This window comes from Lynx rufus, unplaced genomic scaffold, assembly GCF_022079265.1.
Source record: "Lynx rufus isolate CCGP_SWC_20201006 ecotype Redwood Valley unplaced genomic scaffold, mLynRuf1.p SCAF_12, whole genome shotgun sequence".
In the NCBI taxonomy this organism is placed as follows: domain Eukaryota; kingdom Metazoa; phylum Chordata; class Mammalia; order Carnivora; family Felidae; genus Lynx; species Lynx rufus.
The window spans coordinates 66254942-66280361 of record NW_025814826.1 but is presented as its reverse complement, the minus strand read 5'-3'; the positions used below and the strand labels follow the sequence as shown (position 1 = coordinate 66280361).

At 57.0% G+C, this 25420-nt stretch overlaps 1 protein-coding gene across 3 annotated transcripts in view; it reads left to right on the top strand.

The window, feature by feature from the left end:
• Nucleotides 1–25420, top strand: part of SLC45A4 (solute carrier family 45 member 4) — an 81009-nt gene that overhangs the window by 8745 nt on the left and 46844 nt on the right. The window contains exon 1 of one of the 3 annotated variants that reach the window (XM_047074253.1): nucleotides 11506–11982. The exons of the other annotated variants lie outside the window; for them this stretch is intronic. The gene's annotated coding sequence lies outside the window, so the exon portion shown is untranslated. Of the gene's footprint in view, nucleotides 1–11505; nucleotides 11983–25420 lie in introns of those variants that run through there. 3 annotated transcript variants of the gene reach the window in all.

Here is a 25420-nt window from a genome sequence, read left to right as displayed (position 1 = left end):
AGCCATCGCTCAGCAGGCATGTTTCCAGTAGAGTGTGGTAAACTTGGGGGGACTCAAATGATTAGTTCTGTTGAACTGAGTCCCCGTGAGACCCCAGAGGCACTCTGCTTTGAGTTCTGTCGTGCCTGGGCCTCTGCTGTCCTCCCTGTGCATTGGTGGAGTCCTTGCAGCCCCAGGGGATCGCACGGACGTCTGTCTTGGACAGGCACCTGGGACCTGGGAGTGCGCGCCGTGGGCCAGCTTCTGTGCCGCCCAGAGTTCACTTGTGAATTTTCTTGACTGCTCTGCATAGAAGCAGTGGTTTCCTTGCTTCACAGATGAGAAGGCCGAGGCCCAGAGCTCTTTGGGGCCCGCCTGAGATTCTAGCTGCTGACTGAATTCTCTGCTGGCAAATGTACGGGGGACAGTGGGAGACGCATAAGCGGTTTTAGCCTAGCGGAGAGGTGACAGTTGAAGAATAATATGGAGACAAGAGTGATGATCTAAGGCCCGTCCAACACGAAAGATGATTATCACCACCCTCATGCCTGGCTCCTCAGGGAGGGCTTCCTGGAGGTGGAGGCCCTTTTAACTGTCCTAGGAAGAAACAAAGCCTGACTGTTGGGGCCCGAGGCTGTGAAGTGACAGCCGCACTTGGGTCAGGCAGCCAAGGACTGCTGGGAGGGGGTGGGGGCCCTGTGCCAGGGCCGGACTGCGGGGGGCCCCAGGTGCACTGCTGCCTTGTGTGGAGTCCTTGGACTCTTCCAGGAGCCGTTCGGCCTAGGAGAGGTGTCCCAGCTCGATGCCTGGGCCGTGTGCCCTGCGTGGCATCCGTGCGAGCGCCCTGCTGGCTGTGGCTTGGTCCCTGGCACGAGGAGCTGCCTTTGGTGCTTCCTCCATCGAGGTACACGCGATTGCAGATGGACTGGCTCCTGCCCTGCCCGGCCGCTTTCCGGCCTCCCTGGGGCGAGTTTCTGGGCAGCCCCCCAGGGAGGGCCGGTGGAGCTGCGGCTGCTGGTTGAAGCCGGTGCGGCCCACAGCTTTGTGTACACCCGCAGGGGCCGCTGACGGGAGCTGGGTGCTCCAGACCAGCCTCTTTGGGACTCCACTGCAAGATAAGAAAGAGGTAGGAGGGGCTCGAAGTGTCCCGCTGAGACTTCGGTCTGCCCAGTGTCCCGTAGTTGGGCACCCAGCCCCCGATAACATTTGAACTGAAAGCAGCGCTGTGGGGAGTTATCTCCCTTTTGAAAAGAGATCTCCTTGTCTTTATTGATGGGATCAGGGGACTAGCCGCAGGTCACATAACTGGAAAGCTGTGAGTGACCCTAGGAGTTCTGGTTGTGCCCCCTCGGGCCGTACAGAACAGCTGGTTGCAGGTGAGGAAGCTGAGGCTGGGAGCAGCGAGCTGGCCGGGTCCTGCAGAGATTGGACCCTGCTGCCCCCACTTGTGACTTTGCTCCTTAAGCTGTGAGCCCCAGGGTCCCTACCCAGAACCAGGTGTGATGGTCATGGGTCTGCGCCTTAAGTCGCCGGAGGAGCAGGGCAGCCTGGGAGTGTCCAGAAGCCCCGTGAGCACCCATACGCCTTCTGTAGCAGGTCCGTGCTCCCTGGCCGAGTTTTCTGAGCACTGCCCCCCACTACCTTCTGGGTCTCCCTTGCACCCCGATCTGCGGCCTCTGTACCAGTCAGGGCTTCACCCGCGGATGCCATTTGGAGGCCCGTTCCTGCTCCCTCCGTGGGATGCCAGCGCCCTATGCCAGCCGAAGATAGACCTCTGGATTTCGTGGATCCCGAAGGCCATGTGGAAAGCCAGCGAGGAGCCTGGCAGACCTGGCGAGGTGACCTGGGTCCGTTACCTGCCGCTTCCCGGCTCCCGGCCCTCACCTGTGAACTGAGGCCGCTCGGAGTGCCACAGGATTAAGGGAGAGGCCTGGGTGTGGGGCGGCCCCTGGGAGATGCTCAGCTAGGCATGACCTAGGAGGTGATTCTCCAGTGCTGCCCGGCCCCGAGGAGCATCCGGCACCCCGTAGATTCCCGGAAGCCCTCGGAGCCTTTGAGGCGGGTCCGAACGGGCCCTTCTCCCCACTCTGATCCGTCCTCTTATCGTGAGGACTGAGGAGCTCTTAGCCGTGTGCCAGACCTGCAGCCGCTGACCCCTGGCCGTGCACCTCGGTCTCTGAGGCCCGAGTACCCTGCCGGCGGTGGACTTCGTGGCAAGGGCTGGGACCCCAGGGCTGGCCCGTGGGCTCCGGACCCTCCTGCTCCTGGCTGGCAGCGTCCTCCCCGGCCGGCTCTTTGCCACCGGCTGGTCCTAAGCTCTAAACTATTCCTGCTCACGTCTTTTCGTAGATTTTCACCCCGGGAAGATCTTGTCTAGATCTTTTTTTTTTTTTTTCTTTTCCCCAATTGCAAGGCTTTTATTTGTGTAGTATTGATTCCCACACTTCCCCCTTCCCCCACACTCTGAGCTGAGCCCCCATCAGGCTGTCTGCAGGGGGCTTCGGTTTACATCTTATACTTGCTATGGCGGCATGCATCTCGCCCGCATTTTGTGGGCTGTGGTGTAAGTCTACTACCCACCCTGCCGGCTACACAGCGAGTTACTCGTTTGCATCAAACAGAGCCCACGCTTCCAGTCAGCGTGGGGTTGCCTTTCGATTCCATTTTCTTTGCACTGTCCCGGAGTAACTGCACCTCTGGGCGTCTGAAACCCGTTTTGGTGATTCATGTGTAGTTTGGGCCCTTCGGCCTACAGGCCTCTCGTCTGGAGTGTCTGGAATCCGCGTACACATCCCGTCTTGCCTCCGAGAAACTGTTCCAAGGCCGATGGCTCTAGTCTTGATTTTATGATGCATTGAGAATGATCTTCTTGAGCCACTCCTTCGCAATTACCCGGAGGTGATAGTGTTATCATTGCCAGCTGCTTCCTCCCCCGCGACTGAACGAGCCTGTGTGTCCCCGTCGTCACAGAAGGGTATTGGCCGCTGTATCTGTTGTGCGCTTCTGTTTGCAGGAAGCAGATGGGCATCGCAAGTAGAGTGGTGAGCGTTAGGGCCATACAGAGGGGTGGGCAGGGTTAAGGGACCCCGGCAAGGGAGGTGACACCCCACCCTGGGCCTGGCCGCAGCTGGGAGCCCTCCCCCCCCCCCCCCCAGGCACAGGGGCACCTGCGCCCGGGGGCTGCAGGGGAGGTGGTGGCTGTCTGTGGCCAGCCGATGCTGGCCAGTCAGGGCGGGAGCCCGGGAGGCCAGCGTCTTCACCGCACCTGCCACTGCTCTTCTGCGTGGTCACCGAGGTGGAGCATGCGTGGATGCGTGGTCTTCGGCCGCCTGCCATGGTTCCCTGTTTGGTGGGAGCCGATGCCCGTGGCTTTATGGGAATTTGGGGTCTTTGTAAGGTGGCAGAAGGGAGAAACTGAGTTGCCCAGCGTAGCTGAGAAACCCAGGCTGAGTGGGCTTTGCTGAGTCCAGGGTGCAGCTGTGACCATCCTGCTACATGTGACCATAAAGTGGCCCGTGCCACTTAGTCTGAAAAAGATTTTTTTTTAGTGTTTATTTTTGAGATAGAGAGAGACAGGATACAAGTGGGGGAGGTGCAGAGAGAGAGGGAGACACAGAACTTGAAGCAGGCTCCAGGCTCGGAGCTATCAGTGCAGAGCCTGACAAGGGGCTCGAACTCATGGACTTGCGGACCGTGAGATCATGACCTGAGCTGAAGTCAGCTGCTCCGCTGACCGAGCCACCCAGGCGCCCCCTATGCCGCTTAATCTTTTCCTGGGGTTGCTGGTTTCCCGTTGTCTGCCGGGTGGCCTTGAAGCAGCTTGAGGGCAGTCTGGACTGCATCGGTCCTGTGCACCGTGGGAGCACGGTGAGCGGCCGTGAGGGAGGAGGGCCTTGGTTAGATGGGGTGTCTGTGCAGCTAGCTTTAGAGCCAGACACGGTAGAAGGAGCACCGCTGCACTCTGGATCCGAAGGAGAGAGGTGATACCCGGACCCGTTGTCTAAATGCAACGTGCAGGTCAGAGTGAGGTTTTATCTGGAGCCTGGCTTGTGTTTTGGTTATGAAACGTGAGAGCAGTGTTTTGCTGACCTGTTTTTTCTTGCTCAGTGTTTCCCCGGCTCTGTCTGTCCTGGGTTACTTTTGAAAATGAATGAGCTAACACCATATACAGGAGGTTCAAAACAAGCTCATTATCACCCTAGCGAGCCAAGTGAGTAACATTTATTTAGGACTCGACTTCAGACAGCATGGCCTGCTTGACAGAGGGACGGTCCCCTTACTTGTTCTTACTTGGATCCATTCCTTGAGGACCAGTTCTAGAAACTGTGTGGTTTGATCTTTACTTTCTGATGCCACCGAATGTGTGGTGAGCTCTGGGAAATTGTCTGGACTGGGCCCTTACAGTTTTCCCTAAATTTAGAATTCATCTTTCTAGTTTTGTTTTTATCTGTCCTTTACCCCCTCCCTCCACCCCCGCCCCATATGAACCTAAACTGTTCAGTTAATTCTAAAGGAAACTCTAAAGGGGAAGGCTGACTTTAAAAATTACGGTAAGTAGGGGCGCCTGGGTGGTCTCAGCTGAGCGTGTAACGCTTGATCTCGGCTCAGGTTGCGATCCCAGGGTTGAGTTGACCTCTGTGCCGAATGTGAAGCTTGCTTAAGATTCCGTGTCTCTCTATTCCTCTGCCCCTCACTTGCTTGCCTGTGTACTCTAAAATAAAAAAATAGGGGCGCCTGGGTGGCTCCATCGGTTAAGTGTCTGACTTCAGCTCAGGTCACGGTCTCGCGGTTCATGGGTTTGAGCCCCCCGTCGGGCTCTATGCTGACCGCTCAGAGCCTGGAGGCTGCCTCAGATTCTGTGTCTCCCTCTCTCTCTGCCCCTCCCCCGCTGGGGGGGTGCGCTCGCTTGCGTGCTCTCTGTCTCAAAAATAAATATAAAAATTAAAAAATAAAAATTATGAAAAGCTGATACACTCTGTCACAACAAGAATCTCTTTAACCAGCCATGTGACCATGGTTACTTCCCTCGCTCCCCATTGCTAACTGGGGTAGTGCTCCACCCTTTCGGGGTCATGAGTTCCTTTGAAAATCGGGTGGAAAGACAGCATTTTGTATATACTTTAGGGATCTCCTAACACCCATCCATGATGATCCTTGTCAGCACCCCCGTCTCTGGGCCTCAGCTAAGGAAGCCCTGTTTGGAGCCGAGGCTGCCTGGGCTGTGTGGAGTCCCGAGAGCGGGCTGCGTGGCCGGCAGTCAGCCTGAGACTCTGCCTTTGGAGGCTCTAGAACTGGGCAGATGGCTCCGGCTGGCCGTGGGCTGGTCTCTCCCGGAGGAGTGTAGAGAGCAGCCCCGAGGGTGGTGGCTTGTCGTGTTTCCTCGTTGTGACCCAGACGAGCGGTGCCTGCGGACCCGGGCGTCTGTCTCAGGCACCAGTGAGTCTGGGAACCTGATGGCATTCTGCCGTCCAGAGTGGCGGCTGGAGTCTGTTGCGATGGTGACAGTGGGATGCTCCAGTTTACTTTGTGGGGAGATGTAGGGTAGTTAAAATTAGCAGTGAGGGTCGAGTCAAGGTTGTCCGGAAGAGTTCAGCAGTGTCACGTGGAGATCGGACTTGGCAGTGGCTGGCTGGGATTCCTGCCCCTGGGCCAAGCCCAGGGGGAAGGGTCAGGCCGGCCCGCGGCCTGTGCCACCTGCAGAGGGCCCGCCGGGCTGGACCGGGGTCTGCACTTGTAGTTCATCCCCGGCCAGACGTACGCCCTGGGGTGGACAGTGCTCTGGACTCCAGAGTATGTATTCGTTGGACAGGGTGTGCTATTATGTCACGATGTGGTACGTACCTCACGTACCTGTTGCGGTAAAGCGGTCGGGTTGTAATAGGTGTTCTTCGTTCAGCGGTGTATGCGATAGACCCAAGCACAAGGTCTGCTGCATGTAGTAAGTTGTGTACTATAAGGTGACGGCATGATACGTGTTACACTTACTTAAAGTTCCCTCGGAGGGACTTGTAGCCGTCTGGGTTCACGTTCTCCACTAGCTCGTTTTCACTGACCCGAGGAACAATGTTTCCTAGGGAAACTGTGATCGAGAGTCTGAAGCCACAGCGCCAGGAGGTCTCTGGACCCTTCTTGGTGCCTTGGGCCCGCCTGGCTGAGAAGGTGCTTGGCTGCCTCCTGGTTCACGGGCCCTGGGGGGTCGGCAAGGGGCCTGGTTTGCCCTGACTCTTGCCCAGCTGCCTGTTTTCTCTGCAGAGGCCACAGCCCCCCGGGGATCCCGCAGGGCTCTCTGGCACGTGGCCAACTTGGTTCCCCCGGAGCCGGGACCGGTGGGGGCGGCCGGCTGCTTGGCAGAACAGCCCAGATCTTCTTCTCTTTTTGATGTTTATTTATTTTGAGAGGGAGGGCGCACACATGTGCAAGCAGGGGAGGGGCAGAGAGGGAGGGAGAGAGAGAATTCCAAGCAGGCCCCCCGCTGTCAGTGCAGAGCCCACGCGGGGCCTCAGCCCACGAACCATAAGATCGGGACCTGAGCCGAGATCGAGAGTCAGACACCCCCACCGACTGAGCCACCCAGGCGCCCCGAGCCCATCTCTTCTAAGCTGGGAAATGTCCAGAGTCCCATCCGTTTATAAAAGCGCCTCTCCGTACTCTTCAAATGAAGAGAATGCGGCTTTAGTATATGAAGAGTTACTGGTGATATTCAGCAATCTCTTAACCCCGCCTGCAGCCCTGAAGATTAGAATCCGGTCTGAGTGGGAGGCCGTCAGGCACATATCATCTGTGTAACTCTACACGTTTCTCTAGTGGTCGTCTGTCATGTGTGGAAAGTGAAGTAAAGGCCTGTCTTATTTATATTTTATGTCTTTGCTGGGTTTTTTTTAAATGTGTTTTTATTTAATTTTTGAGAGGGAGACACAGTGTAAGCAGGGGAGGGGCCGAGAGAGGAGGAGACAGAGTCCGAAGCAGGCTCCAGGCTCTGAGCTGTCAGTGCAGAGCCCAACGCGGGGCTTGAACCCATGAACCCTGAGATCATGATCTGAGCCGAAGTCGGACACCCAACCGACTGAGTCACCCAGGCGCCTGTACGTCTTTGCATTTTTAAAAGTAATCTCTGGGGCGCCTGGGTGGCGCAGTCGGTTAAGCGTCCGACTTCAGCCAGGTCACGATCTCGCGGTCCGGGAGTTCGAGCCCCGCGTCAGGCTCTGGGCTGATGGCTCAGAGCCTGGAGCCTGTTTCCGATTCTGTGTCTCCCTCTCTCTCTGCCCCTCCCCCGTTCATGCTCTGTCTCTCTCTGTCCCAAAAATAAATAAAAAACATTGAAAAAAAAATTAAAAAAAAAAAAGTAATCTCTATACCCGGTGTGGGGCTTGAACTCACCACCCCGAGATCAAGAGTCGCATTCTCTGCTGAGCTAGCCAGGCGCCCCAGTAAAAGACTGTTTCAAAGCAGGGATTTTAATCAGGCTAGGTTTTAGTTTCTTTGGTTAAAAGAGACAAGCGCAGCCCTCTGTGGAGCCACGGGTCCCACGTGCAGCCGCTCTGCCCCTTTTCCCACGTGGGCACGCGCTCCTAGCCTGGGACGGCCCATCACCGCCAGCTTCTCCAGGTTACGGCCGAGGGTCTGTCCAGCTGCCTGCCTGCCAGCTTTGTTTGGACAAGGAGGGTTCCCTTCAGAAATCAAGACCAGAATGGCGCTCTTGTGTCTCCTCTGGTCCCCACCGCTTTTCCCAGCCTAGCAGTGACCTTGCCCTGGGCTGAAGCGGCCGTGGCCGGGCTGCTGCCCCACATCCGCTGTGTCCTTCCTGCCCCCCCCCCCCCCCCCCCCCCCCGCCCAGTGCTGCATCTTCTGGGCACCAGACTTGGTGGCTGCAGCTCCCTCACCTATAAATTGGGGCTAATGATAGGAGTCCCTGTGTCGGCCTGTCACGAGGGTTCAGGAAGTACATGTCTGTGTGGCCGCTGGGGTCGGAACTGGCTGGTAGGAAGGACTTGGAGTTGGAGCTGGTTTTATCCTTGTCCTATACGAAACAGTTGCTGATGGCAGTGTCTGCAGAGAGACTTGGAAGTCCCCAAGAGAGAGGGGGTGGGATCCAGCAGGGGAAGTTGGAATTCCGGAGGTGGTCCGCTCCTGTGTGGAGGGGTAGGGCCAGGCCGAGCAGGGGCGGGGGGAGGGCACCCGGGGCTCGTCCTGGCAGGTGCAGGATGGTCAGAGGGGTTGTGGACAGAATGAGAGCAGGAGGTTCCGGTGGCCGCGGTCTCTGCTTGTTGTTGGTCCCTCGTGTGCGTGAGCTGGGCCGGGCCCCTTGTGCGGTGGGGGCGCTAGCCTGGGGTGAGGGGCTTGCCTGGGAGAGGAAGTCAGGATCCGGCCGGGAGAGTTGGGATTCTGGGGAGGGGGGCGGCCGGGATGGTGGTCAAGAGGCGCTGCTGAGGCCGCCCGGGCTTAGTAGCCGTGGTGTGAGCCACGTGTAGGCAGGAGGGGGTGAGAGAAACTTGGGGGAGTTAGGGCCTCGTGCCCTGTGCCCAGGGAGGCCTGCGGGCGCCTGGCTGCTGGTGCCGTAGCTGCTGGAGATGCTGGCCGTGCCGTCTGCTCGCCGGTCTGAACACCAGGGTGCCGGACGCCCCCGGCTGAGTGGCCTTTGGCCCGGCGTGGACACCTGTGGCACCTGTGGCACGTGCACCTGTGGCAGCCCTTGAGGGCGGTGGTGGGCAAAAGGGGCACGGTGGCCCTTTCTGGCCTACATGCTTTTGTTACTAGACTCACCAGATGCCCGAGAGGACAACCTCTTTCAACAAATCCCATCAGGAACTTTCATATTTGCAGCTAACCGCCTTTAACTGGCTGATCAACCCGCTAGGCCAGAAAGGCCAGCCTGGCCGTGGGAACGTTCCTTGGAAGGAATTTGGAAATCCACATGTGCCGTGAAGTGTTAATGAGGGGGTGTCAAAGGACCCCGGGCAGGGGGGGGAGTGTGGGGAAGGCAGCGGCCCGCTCTCCCTGCCCCGTGTGTAGGTGTAGGTTGTTGCCTTGGGAAAACACCTCCGTGCCTCCAGGTGACCTCACCTCTCAGGCAGTCAGGGCCGCTGAGTCACGATGCTGTAAATCATATCCGCAAGGAAAGGTTTGTTAGCTGTGGTTATGTCTTCTCCCTGTTAAAATTAGTCTTGAAGACAGAGTGAGGTGTGTTGAGTTTATAGCCTGTCTATTACAGGCTTCCTGCCGGCCCTGCAGGCCTCGCTCCTGCGATGATACCGCCCTTGGTGCACGGTTTTAAATTGTAGGATCGCAGCTCGTGGAAGCGGAAGAGAAGGGACAGGTGCTTGGCTCGTGCCTTGCCGCTGGGCTCATGGCCTTGGAGAGGTGAGTGACCCTCCCGGGGTCACGCAGTGGCCTTGGGGTCATGCTTTTTTAAATGTGCCCTGATGGGGAAACGCTTGCTTTGGAACTGTAACTGTTACTCTGATGATGCTCGCCTGATTCTGGAGAAGACTTAAGGTGGCTTAAGTAGGGAGTGTGTTGAAGAGGCACCTTTGAAGGTACAAGAAAGATACACGTGCAGGTTTGCAAGCTTCCCTCGCTCTGCTTGGTCTGTTTCCAGCAGGTGCGCCGCAGGGCTGCCTCTCAGACCGTGTCTTTCCTGGGCTGCAGAGGCCAGGCCTCCGTAAGGGATGGCCGATGGGCATAAACCACTGCCCTTCCTCCTTTTGTGGTCCCAAGTCCCCTATTTCTAGAGGGATCAGTGAGCTCCAACCCCTACCTCTTGGGAGCTGGGTGGGGCCACAGGAAGAGATGTTGGGGTCCCGGTGCAGGGGCTCCCCACAAGCTGGAGTTGCACCTGTCTTTGAGGCACCTCTCGCCCAGGAAGGGGGAGGATCTCCTTGGACTCCCCAGCGAGTAGCGGCCCACCCAAGCCAGTGCGTCTGCGTCCCCGTGCCAGGTACATAGTCACCATGGAATCCCGGGGCACTGGCCTGAGTGACCCCCAGTGCCCTCCCTCCATGGGACCCTCCCTCCATGGGACCCTTCCCTCCTGCTGACGCCTTGGTGTTTTCCTAAGCAGCAGTGTCGTTCTTCTTCCTCAAGATGCCCAGCTTGAGGACTGATGTCCAAGGGTGGTTCCAGAAGCGTCAAGGGTACTGCATCTGGGATTGTTGCTAAAACTCATTATTTGGCGTCTTTACAGACTCTCTGCAGAGAGACTAAAATCTCGCGTTTGCAAACGTCCTGGGCCTGCAAAGCTGCTCGGTTCGGGGTGGGCCCCAGGAAGTGTGTACAAATGCATGCGCGTAGCTGCTCCTTCCTCTGCTGTCTCGGAGTTCCGGGGCAGCCTCTGTCGTGGGCTTTCCGTGGCGCATTCCGTTTCTGCCTCCATCTGGTCTCGTTGGTCCTCGTTTCCTGGGGCAATACTGGTTCGGAGGTTGAAGGGACGGTGTCACTGGGGAGGAAAGCGGGGGGGGGGGGGGGGTGCTGCCTCGTTCAGCGCAGGCAAGGGCTGGCTGCGGCCAGAGGCCGGAGCTCTGTGCTCAGGATGAGAGGGAGGCCTTTGAGGTGCGGTGACCGAGGACGGCCTGCAAAGATGATGAGGGTGGGTCCTTGTTCGGCGGCTGCCCTGACAGAGGACCTCAGGCTGAGGACCACCTGAGGCAGGCAGGGGCCGATGGCCCCTTCGCACTGACTGGCCCATGCTGGGCGCCGTCCTGCGATGGGGAGAGAAGCCCCCTTTGGAGCCGGCAGACCCCGAGCCCCACTTTCAGCCCGCTTCTGGGTCTGCGCAGGCCTTTGCGGGTCACGCGTTGTCTCTGGTTAGCCTTGCTGGGCTGCGGGGGCTGGGGTGGACACGTGGGACAGACACTCAATGGCTGGTTATTTTCTCCCGCGTGAGGCCGCAGTGGGGACAGAGTAGAGTCCCTGGGGGAGGGGAGGGGTTAGCACCCAGGAGGACCCCCCCCAGAGGCAGGGAGAAGCGGCCAGTGTCCCGCCTTCTTTGTAGAATTTGGACAAACATGGGCCCACTTGGTGTATTGGATTAGGCTTTTATCCCCCAGGAGAGTAACCAAGTAAACAGAATAGAGTTTCTTTGGGCCACTGGCCAAATGAGAAATATTTTGGATCTGGTGACCTTTTTCTTTGGGTCACTATTCTCTGTAGGAGGTTTTGACCCGTATTGCATTTCGGAATAGGACGAACGGCTTATTTTTCGGAGTGGCAAATAAGGAAAAGAATGAAAGTCTCTCAGAGTCTCTGCTTGCAGAGGCTCCCCTGGGAGGAACATTTTTATAGACACCAGACGTCCTCTCTGGCTCGGGCCAACTTTCCATCCTGATGGCGGGGGCGTGCCATGAGCCGGCCCCTCTCTCCTGAGCCAGCCAGCCAGCCTGCGGAGCCGGCCGGCACGAGCTGGGCTGACGCCCGCGGAGCCACGGCCCCTCCTCCCGCGGCTGAAGCGCCACCCGCCCCCTGGTCCCAGGGTCCCAGACCCTGCCTGTGCAGCGTCTTCCCCTGTGGTCGTGGGCTCCCTTCGGGGACTCTTCCTTCATAGATCACAGAGCTCTGTATTCTCACAGTGAGTTGTGGCAGGTCACTGTCATAATTGAAGGTCACTGTCATAATTGAACTTCAGGGTAAAGTGCTCATAGGCGTAGTTAAAAGCCAGTGAAGAAAATGTGACTTCAGCCGTCGTTAAAGCAAGTCCGTACTGTTAAGATCAGCACAAAAGCATCCTGTCTGACTTTTTCCTTCTTGTCCTGTGACGTGCGGGAGAGGAGTGGATTTGCGATTGGCAGCTGAAACCCCGCACCTAGAGGCCTGCGTGCAGGGCTTGGGCTTACTGAGCCGCTGTGTGAAGTACCAGTATTTGGGGCTGTCTCTTTCCAGTGCCCACCCACCCTCCTGGAGCAGGGAGTCGGGTTTGCACACGTGGTGCGCTCGGTCTCCTGGCTGGCGCCTCCGTGGGACTTGGCCCGTGTCTCCATCGCCACCTGCCTTCGGTGCCTTCCAGCTGCAGAGGTAGTCGCCGCGCGGGAGGATCCCTGAAGCCCTTCGCTCTCGCTCTCCCTTTCCTCTCTCTCTCTCTCTCTCTCTCTCTCTCCCTCCCTCCCTCCCTCCCTCCCTCCCTCCCTCTCCCTCCCTCCCTCTCCCCTGCCCGTGGGTAGCTGACTGCTTACCGCCTGCAGCCGCTCGGGTGCTCTCGGTGTGGTGGGCCCCCGGCACTGCCCTAACAGTGCAGGCCGAGCTGGGCTGACATCGACTCCTGGAATGTCTGCAGAAGCTGAGATGTTCTGGGCTGCAGCACCAAGAGCCTCCTCGTTTGTCCTCCACCCTGCTTTCCTCTCCTGCCCGTCCCAGGGCACTGGGTGGGGAGCTGTAGATGGGCCCAGAACTCTCAGGCCGGGAGGGAATCTTGCCGTGCTGTTAAATAAATACCTGGCTGCTTGCAGGCAGGCTGCTGCTGGCTTCCCCAGGGTGAGAAGAGCTAAGTGCCCCCAGCTGCTCCCAGCACATATGCCCTTTGTCCCAGCACACACGCCCTTTGGTATCCTTGGGGTGTCTCAGCTCGACTCCTCCCTGACAGGCTCTGCACAGGCCCAAGACGCGGGGTGTCCTTTGGTGATGAGTTTGTGGCATAGGAGTGGCAGCGGCTTCTGACGAGTTTTGATTGACAGACATCCCAGGAGTGTTTGGGGTGGTTCATTGATCGGTGCTTCCCTACAGCTGTGCCCTTGGCCGGGAAACGCCTGCTGGCCGCCTGGCATGGGTGTGAGGCAGAAGCGGGCTGGCAGATCTGTGGGTACTGCCCATGCTAGGCCCTGCCTTGCCGGACAGCAGACCCCGTCCTGCCACCTGTAGTTCCCGTCACATCCAGCTTGTCCCCTTCCATACACCCAGATGAGAAGTAACCTCGGGGCTTCCGGAGGAAAGGAAGCACAGTCCGGCCTCCAGATCTGTGGCTGCTTATTCGGACATCAGGGGAGCACAGCACAGTTGTCCCAGGCTTCAGAGGCTTTGTCCCCTGCAGAGGGAGCGAGCCTGACGTGGAGGGAGGCTGTGGTCTGTAGCCAGGGCCTCAGACTGACGAGGATGAGGACGATGAGGATGAGGACAAGGGACCGGCCTGGGTTACTGTGCTGGAGCACAGCAAGGTAGCGGGAGGGGCCGGGCTGGCCACAGGATGTCTGGCCATCTGCGTGCTGGGGACACAGGAGCAGCAAGGAGCACCGAGGGGTGGAAACCAACTCAGGAGGGTGCCTCCTGCGGGGCTGGACTCCAGGTGGGGGCAGGGGCAGCCTGGAGAGAGGGGCCCGCAGGTAAAAGGGGAGTGCTGTCACCTGCCAGCGAGCTCACACATGCAGCGGGCTCACAGGTTCCTCTGCTAATGGTGGGCGAGCACCAGACTCGTCCTTCACAGCAGCTCAGGACACGTGGCCCGTTTTCAAGAACTTTGAGCAGTGGGGCAGGACCCTCTCGGAGGGTCTTACCAGCCCTGCCGCCCTCTGACCTGCAGCCTGCTACATTTTGGGATGCTTGCCCGGTTTCCAAAGGAGTTTCGCTTCTGCTCTCTCGTTTGCTCCTTGAAGCCCTCCCACTGCCGGCCCAGGTCACATCAAAGCTCCAGCCCCTCCCTTTGCGCTGGCGGACCGGCCCCCTCCTTGAGCGCCTGGCCCTGCTGCCCTGTGTCTGCTGCAGACCTCCTGGACTGCACCTGTCCGCTCCCAGGCTCACCCACCCCTGGGATGTACTGGCCCCTTGAGGGTGTCTCCCTGGGCGGACCCCTGCAGGGGCAGGTTCTGCCGGCAGAAAGCGCCCAGCACACGCACGGCACTGTCCGTGGTGGAGTGAGCCAACTGTCCTGCTCCCGCCGAAAATCCAGTCTGAGCCTCTGTGCTTGGGCAGGTCTAGGCTTGCCTGCGGCCCTCCATTGTCACGTGGGCCTCTGCTCTGACACCCTGGGTGAGAGGGTGGCAGGGAAGGAAGCCTCACCGGCTGTGCCTTAAGGTGACCTCTTCCCTCCACCCTCCTCTCCCCTCCCCTGTCTTTAGGTGCCTTAACGGGAGAGACCCTGCCCTAGACCAGAGGCGGTTTCTTTGTGCCCATGGTTGTCCGTCCACTCCCCAGGTGGCCCGGAGGGGGCAACCCTGGTGACTTAGCCACCCTCAGTCCTCAGTGGTCAGCGTTCTAGTGCTGGGGAAGGTCCCGTGCAAAGGGGTCCGTGGGAGTCTAGGACCAACGCAGGTATACCTTCCTTTACGGCGAAATCACAGGCTATGCTGAACCACTTATTAACCTAAATTTTTGTTTTTCCAAAAAAGAATTTTTCCTTTTTAGTGACAACTTTTACCTAGAGTCGTCATGAAACCAATGGTATTGTCAGTATTGGATTACTCTTTTATTCTTCTGGCCTTTCGAAGCAAGATCAGACCATGTTCAGTAACTTAAATTTTGTTAGATTGTTCTCTGTTCATTTTGTTTTTCTCTTTTAGGGCTCCGTACCTGAGTACTGTGTGATGTAGTTGAACAGAGGGCTTGGTTCACCCAGGGAGTTTTCAACGCTTACCCACGTGTAAGGAGAAGCAGCCGCTGTTGTAGTGTGAGGGTTTGGGGCAGTGACCGCAGCATCCTTTAGCGAGAGGCTGCAGGGTTTGGGCTCCGCGGTGCTCCTCGGCGGTACCTGGTCCTCCACACGGTCTGGGCGTGTTGTTCCCATTTGCGGAGCAGGAGATGATGGCTGAGTGTCCGAGTCTCTGCAGTCATGAGAGCCTGCGATAGTGATTCAGGCCGTGCGGCCTGTTTCTGGGCACCGCCGTCTGCAGTCCTGGAAGGAAGCATAGCTTGTTTCGAGTGCATTCCAAGGTAACTCGTGCCTGAGAGGACGTTCAGCACGCCGCTTTGTTTGAGAAGGAGCGTGAGGAGATCAGGGCTGGCCTTGGACGATTAAGGGGGTGGGAGTCAAGGTCCCTGGACCACGTCTTGCGGGGCCTGTGCTGGGGGAGGCTGCGCTCCACAGGCGCTCAGGTCCCCTCGCCGCCTGGCTGGGCCCGGCCCTGCTCCGGGCCCTCTCCCCGAGCCGGTCCCTTGCTGGGGGACTTGTGTGTCACCTGCGCCAGGGCTGGCTTTGTTCTGAGTCTGCTTCCAGTTCCTGTTGAGTTGCAAGCTACTGTGTTAAACATAAAAAGCGCCCCGCAGGTGAAGTGAAGGGTACGTGACATCTGGAGCCGGTCAGGGAACTGGCAGCACAGACAGGGCACACGCCCACCCAGCCTGGCCTTGGGGGCCAGCCACCTCCGGCCGCGGCCGCTTCCTTTCCCCTTCTGCACTTGCCGGCCCGGGCTGTTTAACTGTCTCTCAGGAAATTCAGTTTAAATCAGATTTCACCTATGATGCTCCCTGTTCTTTTCCACCCCAACGATTATCTTAAAATCTCTCCTTTTAATTAACTCAATTTTCCAGGTCTTTCTGGACGCCGGGTGGTTTATTTGTTGAGTGCCTGGCGCTGTGCCCCCGATCGGGAGATGGGAGAGCCTGCCCTCCTGTGCTGGGCAGCCCCGGGCCGGGTGGGGAGCCGGGGGCCCGGCAGCCCAGCCTCCGGCCAGGGCAGGGGCCCGGGCCACCTCCTGTTCGCGGGGGGCCTGGGCCGCTTGCTACCCTCCGGCTGAAGCCGCTCCCTTTCTTCTGTTTAGAACTGCTTCTTTGGCAGCTTTCGCTTCTCCTGTAGGCAAGTCTCGAGCTAATATTTATCCCGCAAAGTATCTTAAAAATGCTGGAGGGCCAGTATTTGTGGAGAACTTTATCAATCTTTGAAAGAGAGTTATTGTTACGTTGATAAACTGAGGCGCAGTTTACAATAGCCAGATTGTGTTTGAACTTGCAACCTTTAATTCAACAGTTAGTTTTTGTTAACAGATGGAATTGTTTTGGCTCTTCTTGTAAAGAGGTCCTTTATCCATGTGGTTTTTGTTTGTTGCTGGCGAGCATTTGGCATGTGCTGGGGGGAGGGGAGAGCGGGCCACTGAGTGTTTCTCTGATGCCCATGTTATGATTGGCAGGCTTTTCAGGAACGTAGACTTTTGTACCTGAAGCCCTACCTCTTAATGAATTGTCTCATTAAAACCGGAGGTGCCTCCTACCAGAGGGAAAACTGGCCTCACCGTGAAAACAAACTTAACGTAGCAAGAACACGGGGTGGGTGGTATTGTTTAGATCTGAAGGAAAACAACACCGATAGTGAACGTATTCCTCAAGAAATAAAGTAAAACCTTTCCTGAGGGGGTTACGTTTCAGTAAAAGGAGCCACTTCCTGGATCTTGTCCGGAACCGTTCTCCTCCACCTGACAGCCCTCCTTGATTCTCAAGCGAGTGAGTGAGATGCCTCCTGCTGGGGTGGGGGCGGAGGGCCCTGGGCGCGGTGCTGGTGCTAGGCGTGTCCGTGTCGGGGAGCAGTGGAATGTCACAGTAATTCAGGCGTGGCAGGTGGGGGCTGGCCAGAACTGGACACAGAGGCTCTCTCCCTGGGGCTGGGGCCCCTAGGTGATGAAACGTGCAGCGGGTGCCTAGCAAAGAGGTCACAGTGGCACCTGCCTGAACACAGGCTCCCAGCAAGGCCCGGGGCCTGGCTCTTGGTGCTTGTGTTTGTGCCCCGTGGGGAACCTCAGGGACCCAGCACTTCCTCCTCGGTCAGCTGACTCACTCTGTCCTGCTGACTTGCTGTTCCTTGTCTGTCTCCACCTCTCTGTCTCTGTGTGTGCGCGGGTCTCTGTCTCTCTCGCTGCCTCCCTCCCTCCCTCCCTCCCTCCTGACTCTGAGCTGGGGCGGATGTGTGGCCAGGGCTCCGGGTTGTTGGTGGCTGCGGCAGTGCTGGGGGGCCCTGTGTCCCGTGACTTCCTGCTGTCCCCACACGGCTGCACGGGGCTTCGTTCCTGTCTGTGCCCCCGTGTCCTGTAGCTGTCAGAGTCCATGTTGAAAAGATTGGGGTCGGTCGGATTGTTTGGGGAACCTGAGTTCCCCCGGTGGCAGAAACCCCACTTCCTTGCTAATAGGACTTTCTTCTAGAGAAGTTCCTCATAATACGTTACTTGCTTTTTTTTTTTTTTTTTTAAAGTTTAGTTTGAGAGACAGGGAGAGAATCCCAAGCAGGCTCCCAGCTCTGTCAGCACGGAGCCCTATGTGGGGCTCGATCCCACAAATTGTGACATCATGACCTGAGCCAAACTCTAGTGTCAGACCCTTCACTGGCTGAGCCACCCAGGCGCCCCATGTTTGTCATTTGCTTTTATTTTGGTAAAATATACCTAACAAAATCCACCAGTAAGCGCACGTTCACAGCTGAGAAACTCACCATCACCACCGTCCACGTCTGCGGCTTCATCTTCCCAAAGGGGGACTCTGTCCTTCCGTCTGCAAACTCATCCTAGGCAGTAAGGTCCTTACTAAGCAGTAAGGTTAGTGCTGCGCGGTCCTGTGTTGAGCCCCTGTTGCCGTCCGGTACGAGGGCTGTCGGGATGGAAGCACTCAGGCCGGCCTGCGGGACGTGGGGTACGTGCAGGGAGCACACCCCAGGTGGGAAGGGCAGTGTTGAGGGCGTGAATTGCCATTTGTCTCCAGCACGTGTCAAGTCTAACCTGCTTATTAGCACGCGGGTCTGTGATGGCACATTCAGGTCCTGCTGTCGGCTGAGTTCACGTAAAGGAAACATCACACGTGGGTCTGAGAACCCACTGTGCTCAGGGTGGCTTACTTGTAAGGACACTCCTGCTTTTAAAGACTGGTGCTTCAGTTTCATTAACTGTTTTAAGATTCCCATGGTAGATATGTTTTTATTAAGGTGATCTTTACACCCAATGTGAGGCTCGAATTCGCAACCCCGAGATCAAGAGTCACGCGCTCTGCTGTCTGAGCCAGCCAGGCGCCCCTAGTTTCCTAGTTTCACGAACCTCTGGCCAGCTTTAGTGGGGGGAAGGCGGTGGTGGTTCTGTGCCTTTGTGGTCTCACCTGTGGCATCCTGGTACTTCATCCCAGTCATTACCTGACTTGTGCCAGCATTAGACGGAGCTTGCCTGTTTTCTAGAATGGCGCGAGGGACGGCTGCGGGCCACCTGTGGCTTGCCGTGCGCGGATTCGCCCTGTCTGGTGTAGGGGAAGGTGGCATACGGGCTTCTAGAGCTCGCGCTAGGCCTGCTTTTCTCCACTGGCGCTCACCTGGATTGCAGGCGTCTGGGGAATCTGGGCTTCCCTCTAGCTCAGAGAGGCCCAGGCTCGTTCCCAGTGTTGTGTTTTTGGCCGTGTTCTCCGCACTGGCTGGAGGCAGCCTTCTGCTGGCTCACAGAGGGAAATCCAATCCCGGAGGGCAGGGGCGAGAGGCCCGGGGAACGTCAGCACCCACAGATTAACGAGTGGGAAAGGTGCCTGTCGGTGTTTTCAGCTGAAAGACTCCAATGGGGCCTTCGGTCCGGGGAGCCCAGGGCCATCTAGGGTTTCAGGCAGGGAAAGCTGCTGTACATCACCTGGACAAGATTAGAATTTCTTAATCCCACGTGGGCCTCTTTCAGACCTCGTACAGGGCTGCTTTGTCTTGTCTCTTACCCTGCAGACAAGAGGAAAGAGCGCTTGACTCCCTTCTCCTTGACGGGCACAGGGTCTGGTCGTTGAGGCTGAGCCGGGAGTCCTCTTAAGTGCAGTGCACTGTGGGAGAATCTGCGAACAGGGCGGGTGGCTTCGTTAGGGTGGATGCCTGCCTTAGCCCAGCGGGGAGAGAGCTAAGTCCAGTGGAGTGAGTGTGCGTTACAGGGAGGGGTGGAAGGAGGTGCCGTGGACAGGAAAGCTGTGCGATTGTGTTTGGGAACGGGAGGGGGCGGGTGGATGGCTAGCGAAGAGTGAGCCAGGGGTACCGTCAACGACTAGCCTGCCCACACCAGCACATGTGGGAGGGGCCTGGTGCTTGCCCGGGTGGGGAGAGAGCACAGTCGGTGATGCCCGTGGCGGACTGGGAGAAGCTTCTGAGATGGTCGCGGCGGTCAGCTCCAAGTCCGTACCAGTTATGCGGACCCTCCGGTAGCTCTGTGCATCAGTCGGTGGCTTTCCAGACCTGCCTCTGTTGGCACCGTTCGGGCTGCCTGAGACTCGGCTTTGTGATTGGAAAACGCTCCTGAGTGTCCTGCCACACAGCGAGATCTTCCTCTGTGTTTGCAGAGGACAAGCGGATAATCTGTTTTCAGAGGAAATTTATTGTTCCTTTTTAAATTAGAAACAAACTTAGGTCCTCCTGATGCAGAAAGAATACAACTACAAATCACCCAGAAATAACACTCTTCTCTGTACCCATTCCTCAAAAAAAACCTTAGTTTTTTATGATCATAATACGTACTTGATTTATAAGCTGTTTGCACTTAATATTAGGCGTACTTCCGTATCAACAGGGAATCACGCCGCATGATTTCGTGTCTGCACGAACCACCCTTTATGTACGGACCCTTCCGGTTTCCTAGTGGTGTAATCCCCGTGCCTTTGTTTCCTCCTGACGAGGTCCAGAGAGGGAATCGGAGTCGAAGGGTCTCACGTTTTAAAGCCCTGGATACCTAGTGACCACGGCTTCGGGTTTCCAGACGCCCTTTCAGCGGTGCCGGGCTGCCGTGACGAAGTCCCTGTTGGACACTTGAGCTCGCCGGCATCCGGGGGAAGCCCTGCTTCCGAATGGCTGACTTCGCCAGATGGCAGAAGGGTTAGTCAGTCAGGTACCAAACTGGGTTTCTTAGTCTCAGAGAATCGCGGGCCACCAGGTGAAGGGGTCAGTCCTCTCTGTTAGAGGCAGCGTGTGATCTGCGCTGTTAAGGAAACTGGGAGCAGGCCCCGTCCCCACTTCCCCCTTCCGTGGGAGTTTGTCGCTCGAGCGGCCACTTCCTTGAGCAGAGACAGGAGGGGCAGGGGAAGCGGCTGTCCTGCCCCTCTCCTCCTCGCCCTGCCTTCCCCGGGTCTCCGGACTGGGGCCTGCGCACAGGGCGCCCCCGGGGGACTCTCCTGGGACCACCATGTCCTTGACGTAGCACCACCTGTAGGTGCCGTAAGGGCTTTGTGAGATGGAGGGGGTTAGAAAGGGCGTAGACACTCGGAGCGGCTCAGCGATGTGTGCCATCTTGTAAATGGCGCGGACGTGACCCATCGCGTCTGTGGATCCCTGACCACGGCTCCGGCTTCAGGTGCACGGAGGGTAGTGGTTAATGCTGTTTTACTTGTTAGAAAGGAAGAGTAATTTGAACTCTGGGCCATACACAAAGCCATCCCGAAGTTCTCATTAGCCAAAACGGTACCTTTTTTAAGAAAACTAGCTTTGATTTTACTGTTGTGAGTACATTTCATACTTCCCTTTAAAAACGGGCCTTTTGTATTCACCTGATCCACGGGCCAAATTGAAGTAACTGAAGGAATTCATAGCGCGAGAGACCGTAGTTTCCAGTTTGAAACTTTTGTGGCACTTCCTCCTTTTTGCCTTAGGATAAATTCAGAACCTGGAAACCGCTTTGGTTGGATTTTACATATAAATACCATCAAAAAGGCCCGTTGTGTCTTGGCAGTCTTTAGTGGTGTTCCTTAATTACGCCCTTGTCTTTGAGGTCAGTTCCTGATTATATGTGTGTAATGTGAGGAATTTTTATTCTTATTTTTTAATCCCATTTGGTGGTTACGAGTGTCCTCAGGCAGCCCGCAGCCCGCCTGTCTCCCATCTCCTGGCACAGTTCCTGTGTACCTGGCTGTGCCCCTGGTGACGAGATTGCAAGTTCAGAGAAATACTGGTTGATCCTACAAGCGTTTGCAGCGGTCGCCCACTTGGCGTCGCGGGCGGTCCTGAAGCTCGGGTTCCCTGCGCCTCCAGGGGTCCCGGGAGGGGTCCCCGGAGCTGCGTGGCGGACAGGCACGCCCTTGTTTCCATGGCAGCCAAAGCTTCCTCTGACTCCAGTGGCTTAAGCTAGAACATTTTAGAAGGAGGGGGTGGTGGAACCACTCACTGCTTTTTAATTAAAAAGCAAAATCCGTTGCACTGAGTTGACTCTGCAAATCTGGGAACACTATCTAAAGATCAAAGGTAAAAAGTCACAGGAGAAAGTCTGTATTTTAGCATAAAGCAAATGTTGCAGGGATGTTCCCTCTGGGGGCAGTTCGTCCTTCTTTCCGCGTAATTTCCTCCTAAATGTTCTTGTGCCTGCTTCCTGGGTGCTGGATGCTGGCCATGTTCTCCTTCACATTAGGGAGCAGTGTTAGTGCAAGATGCAGAGGAATCCTGTTTAGAGAGATGCTTGATGTCGATCCTAACGCCTTGCCCCCTAAAATTTAGGAAGAAAATAAGTACTTTGATTTGACTCAACATGAGAAATATTTGCTGTCACGTAGACTGTCATTCGAGTCATCTGATGTAGCTTTAGTGCCTGATCCTGCATTTAAAAAAAATTTTTTTAATGTTTATTTGCTTTTGAGAGAGAGAGAGAGAGAAGAGCAGAGAGCGAGGGAGACACAGAATCAATCGGAAGCAGGCTCTAGGCTCTGAGCTGTCAGCACAGAGCCGGACGCGGGGCTCAAACCCATGAACCGGGAGATCAGGACCCGAGCCGAAGTCAGACGCAACCGGCCGAGCCCCCCCAGGCGCCCCTGCTCCTGCATGTTTAAACCTGGCCCTGTGCTTGTGGACGGCGCAGGCTGGGCAGCTGCCTCGAGGGAAGAGGACGGCGGGGCGCGGGGTCCCGTTGGAACGCGGTGCCTTCCACGCTGTGTCCACGTAGCTGGGTTCACACACGCAAGGCTCTCCCCAGGGCCCCCCCCCCCGGCCCCCCTGGCTCCTTCTGGAATGGGGTCAGGAGGGAGGTGTCGCGGTGCTTGCTGTTCACTCCCATTTGATTCACACCCCCCCCCCCCCGCGTCCCACTGGGTGTTACCTAAGAGACACACGCAGTTCTTGGATGTCTGGGCAGGTCTGTGACCGTGAGGAACCTGTGCCCGTGCCCTGGCCCCGTGGCCCTAGGAATTCCTGGTAGGGTCCAGCAGCCCTCTTGGCAGTTCTGACGTTTTCCTTTGCAGATGGAAAAGTGGGTGTGGGTGTGCTAAGCAAAGAAACTCTGGGGCCCTGTGAGTCCATAGTGTTAATCCGTGGCATAGCAGCCTTCCCATCAGCATCTTGCACCGGGACTGGAAGGTCACTGTCTTTCCGGAAGGACTCTGCTGCCGCTGCATTTCCCTGCCAGTGTGTGCATGGTTACGCCAGCGTGCTGGGGGAGGGCGGCCCCTCTGGGGAGCACTGCAGCTGGGGCTCCTGCCTCTGGTTTAGCGCAGCGCCTGGGATGACTTCACCTGTCCTCTTGCTGTGTCCCATCGTCTCGATCCCCGCCTGCACCTGGGGTAACAGGTCTCACGGTGGGCTGGAGAGACCAGCGCAGGAGGCTGCTCTTAGCTGCTGTGGAGCCCGGGTTGGGGCAGTGGGAGCCAGCGGTGCCCTCCCTGGTGTCCCACTAGGAATGCAGGCCCCGCAGAGGCCTCCAGCTGGGCTGGGACAAGTCCACTAGACTGCACTGACCTCAGACTCGGCACCGAGAGCCCCAGCGGGTGGCCGGGTCTGGAGGTCTGGTGAAATGTGGCCGTGCAGTGTTTTATGCTCCAGGAGCCCAGGTCACATCCCGGGAGACCCTAAACTATACTGTTGAAAGCATAGTCATTCCTGAGAAGTTATTGGGAGGTGTGGTGCCTTAGAAAGAAAAAAAAACGCCCTAAGTAGTGTGTGCAGTTTGAAAGTTTACTTGAATTGCAACATGCCAGTTTTAAGGCGTTAAAAAACATCATCTCAGCTATTCGTTAGCGTTGGCACACCGGTCTGCTTCCTGTTCAAAAGAGAAAGGGATTTTCCTTGAGCTCTGTGCTTATGCTGCTCTTTTCTCTAAAAGGGAGAGGTTTCTAAAGATCAGTTTTCTCTTTTTAATGGAGTAATTAAGGGTTGGTCTGGCCCTCTACCTTCAGTGCTCATATGAGTCCGTTCCTTTCCAGCCGTCTGAGCGCCTCCACTGGCTAGGTGCTGGACCAGCCGGTAGTGATGGGCGCCGGCTGTCTGCTCAGGCCGCCTGCCTCCGGTGGGAAGTGCCCCTCGCTTTTCCTGGGTGCCAGGGCAGGGGGAAAGGCGGGCAGCTGGTGCCGGCTGCCCCCAGGCCGGTGGGGCCTGACTGGCTCCTAGGGAGGCTGTGCTGCCAGGGTCTCGGAAGCAGGGCTCTGAGTTACTCAGGTGGACAGGGGAGGAGCGTGGGCAGGGGCCGTTCCCTCCCGTCCTGCAGACCTGTCCCCACCTCCCGGAGCTTCTGGTGGGGGTGGGGGTGTGATACTGAGCAGCGCCCTACCCACCTATGGGAGGGAGCGGCCTGGCCTCTGCTGGAGGTGTGTGGGAAGGGGGTGGGTGTGTGTGCCAGGTGGCAGGTTGTGTAAGAGGGCAGGGGAGGAGACCGCCAGCACTGTCCAGCAGGGGAGGGCCAGACATTGATCAGCGAGAGAGAGAGAGAGAGAGAGAGGCACCCAGGAGGAGCACTGGGGCCCCAGGGGTTGGTCCTGTCCTGCTGGCGGCTGCAGGGGAATCCACTGAGAAATCATTTAATTAGACTGACTTGTTAAAAGTGTAGCAATATTTTCATCCCCTTGCTCCCAGGGGCGGTCCCTTTCCACATTTCCTTTGCTTCAGTCTGTTAATGCTCAGAATAGTGCGTGTGCACGTGCACACACACACACACACACACACACACACACACACACGGCTCTCCCTTTACCAATGACACCCTGTTCACAGCAAGCTGATCCAAAGGAGCCAAGTAAAAACGGACGTCAGGTCTGACACGTGTCGTGTTTGGCTTCCGGAGTGTCCTCGACTGTGCCTTGTGACACAGAACACTCAAAGCCTGGGTTATGAAAAGATTTAAGTCCCAGTGAAGCCTTTGATCATTTGACGTGTGTCCAAAGCAGGACGCTTGACTGGAAGGGGTGCAGCTGGTCACCTCGCCGTGTGCTGGGCTGTGCGGTCATCGTGCCCGCTGTGAGCGTGTCCCGCCTGGCTGTGGTGTGGGTGCAGCGCAGGTGCGTGGGTCCGCCAGGGATCTGGGTCCATGGACTGGGTGGAGGCCTGGGTCTGCGTTTGTGAGTGAACTCCCTCGGCTGTCCTGATCCAGACCGATTCACACTGTCTCCGTCCACACGGGCTCCCGTAGCAAAACCACACCCTGGGGGGCTCCGAAACAGCAGACACTTCTCTCCGTTCTTCAGGCTGGAAGTCCAGCCAGGGTGTCGCCACATATTCACCAGCTTTCTGTCTCAGGGGCTTACTTCCTGGGTCATAGCCCCTCTCTTGCTGTGTCCTCACAGGGTGGAAGGAGCCAGAAAGCTGTGGGGTGGCTTTCATAAGGGCACCGATCCCATATGTGAGGGTTCCGTCCTCACGGCCTAATCCCCTCTCAGAGGAGTTTGGGGGGGGGGGGTCACGCACTCGGAGCAGCCACACACATTTGAGGACACCACAGAGTTACACGCCTAACTGAAATTCATGTTAACTTTGTATTTCTTGAGCCCACATTTCGTAGACAATAGAGGCACTGAGTGATGGGAGGAGACAAGCCTGGGTTTCTGCAGGTGACACTTATAATCCCAAAGGCAGGTAATTTCAGGTGTGAGAAAGTATTCCCAAGGATGGAACATTCAGTGTGACCACCTCTTGGTTCCTTTTCTGTCAGATGTTTTTGGTTGTGTGTGTGTGTTTTTTTTTCTGTAAGGACACACATTTTTTTCTTATCAGTGAACTGTTTTTTACAATAGTTTTAGGTTCATAGCAAAACTGAGCATACAGTACCGAGTTCCCATGTGTCGTCATCCTACACATTCAGCCGCCTCCGTCTCCAGCGTCCCCGACCACAGTGGTTCCTGTGTTACAGCTGACAAACCGGTACTGACCCTTGGTCATCAGGCCAAGTCCGGAGCTTGCCGTGGGGTTCACTCCTGCTGCTGTGCGCTCTGGGTTTGGGCAGCCGGGCGACGTGTCTCTACCATTGTGGTGTCGTGGAGAGTGGTTTCACTGCCCTGAAATTGCCGTCTCCACCCCCGCCCACGCCACCCCACTCCAGCCCCAGGCAACCACCAATGTTTTTACTGTCTCCACGGTTTTGCCTCTTCCACGGTGTCATATAGTCTTTGGGGACTGGTTTCTTTCACTTAGCAATGTGCATTTAAGGTTCTTTAGTATCTTTTCGTGGCTTGATAGCTCATTTCTTTTTAGTGCTGAATAACAACATCCCCTTGTCTGGCTGGACGACAGATTATTTAAACACTCACCTGCTGAAGGACACCGTGGCTGCTTCCTGGTTTTGGCAATTGTGGATAACACTGTAAACATCCACGTGCCGGTTCTTGCGTGGACAGAAGTTTTCAGCTCCTGTGGGTAAATGCCAGCGAG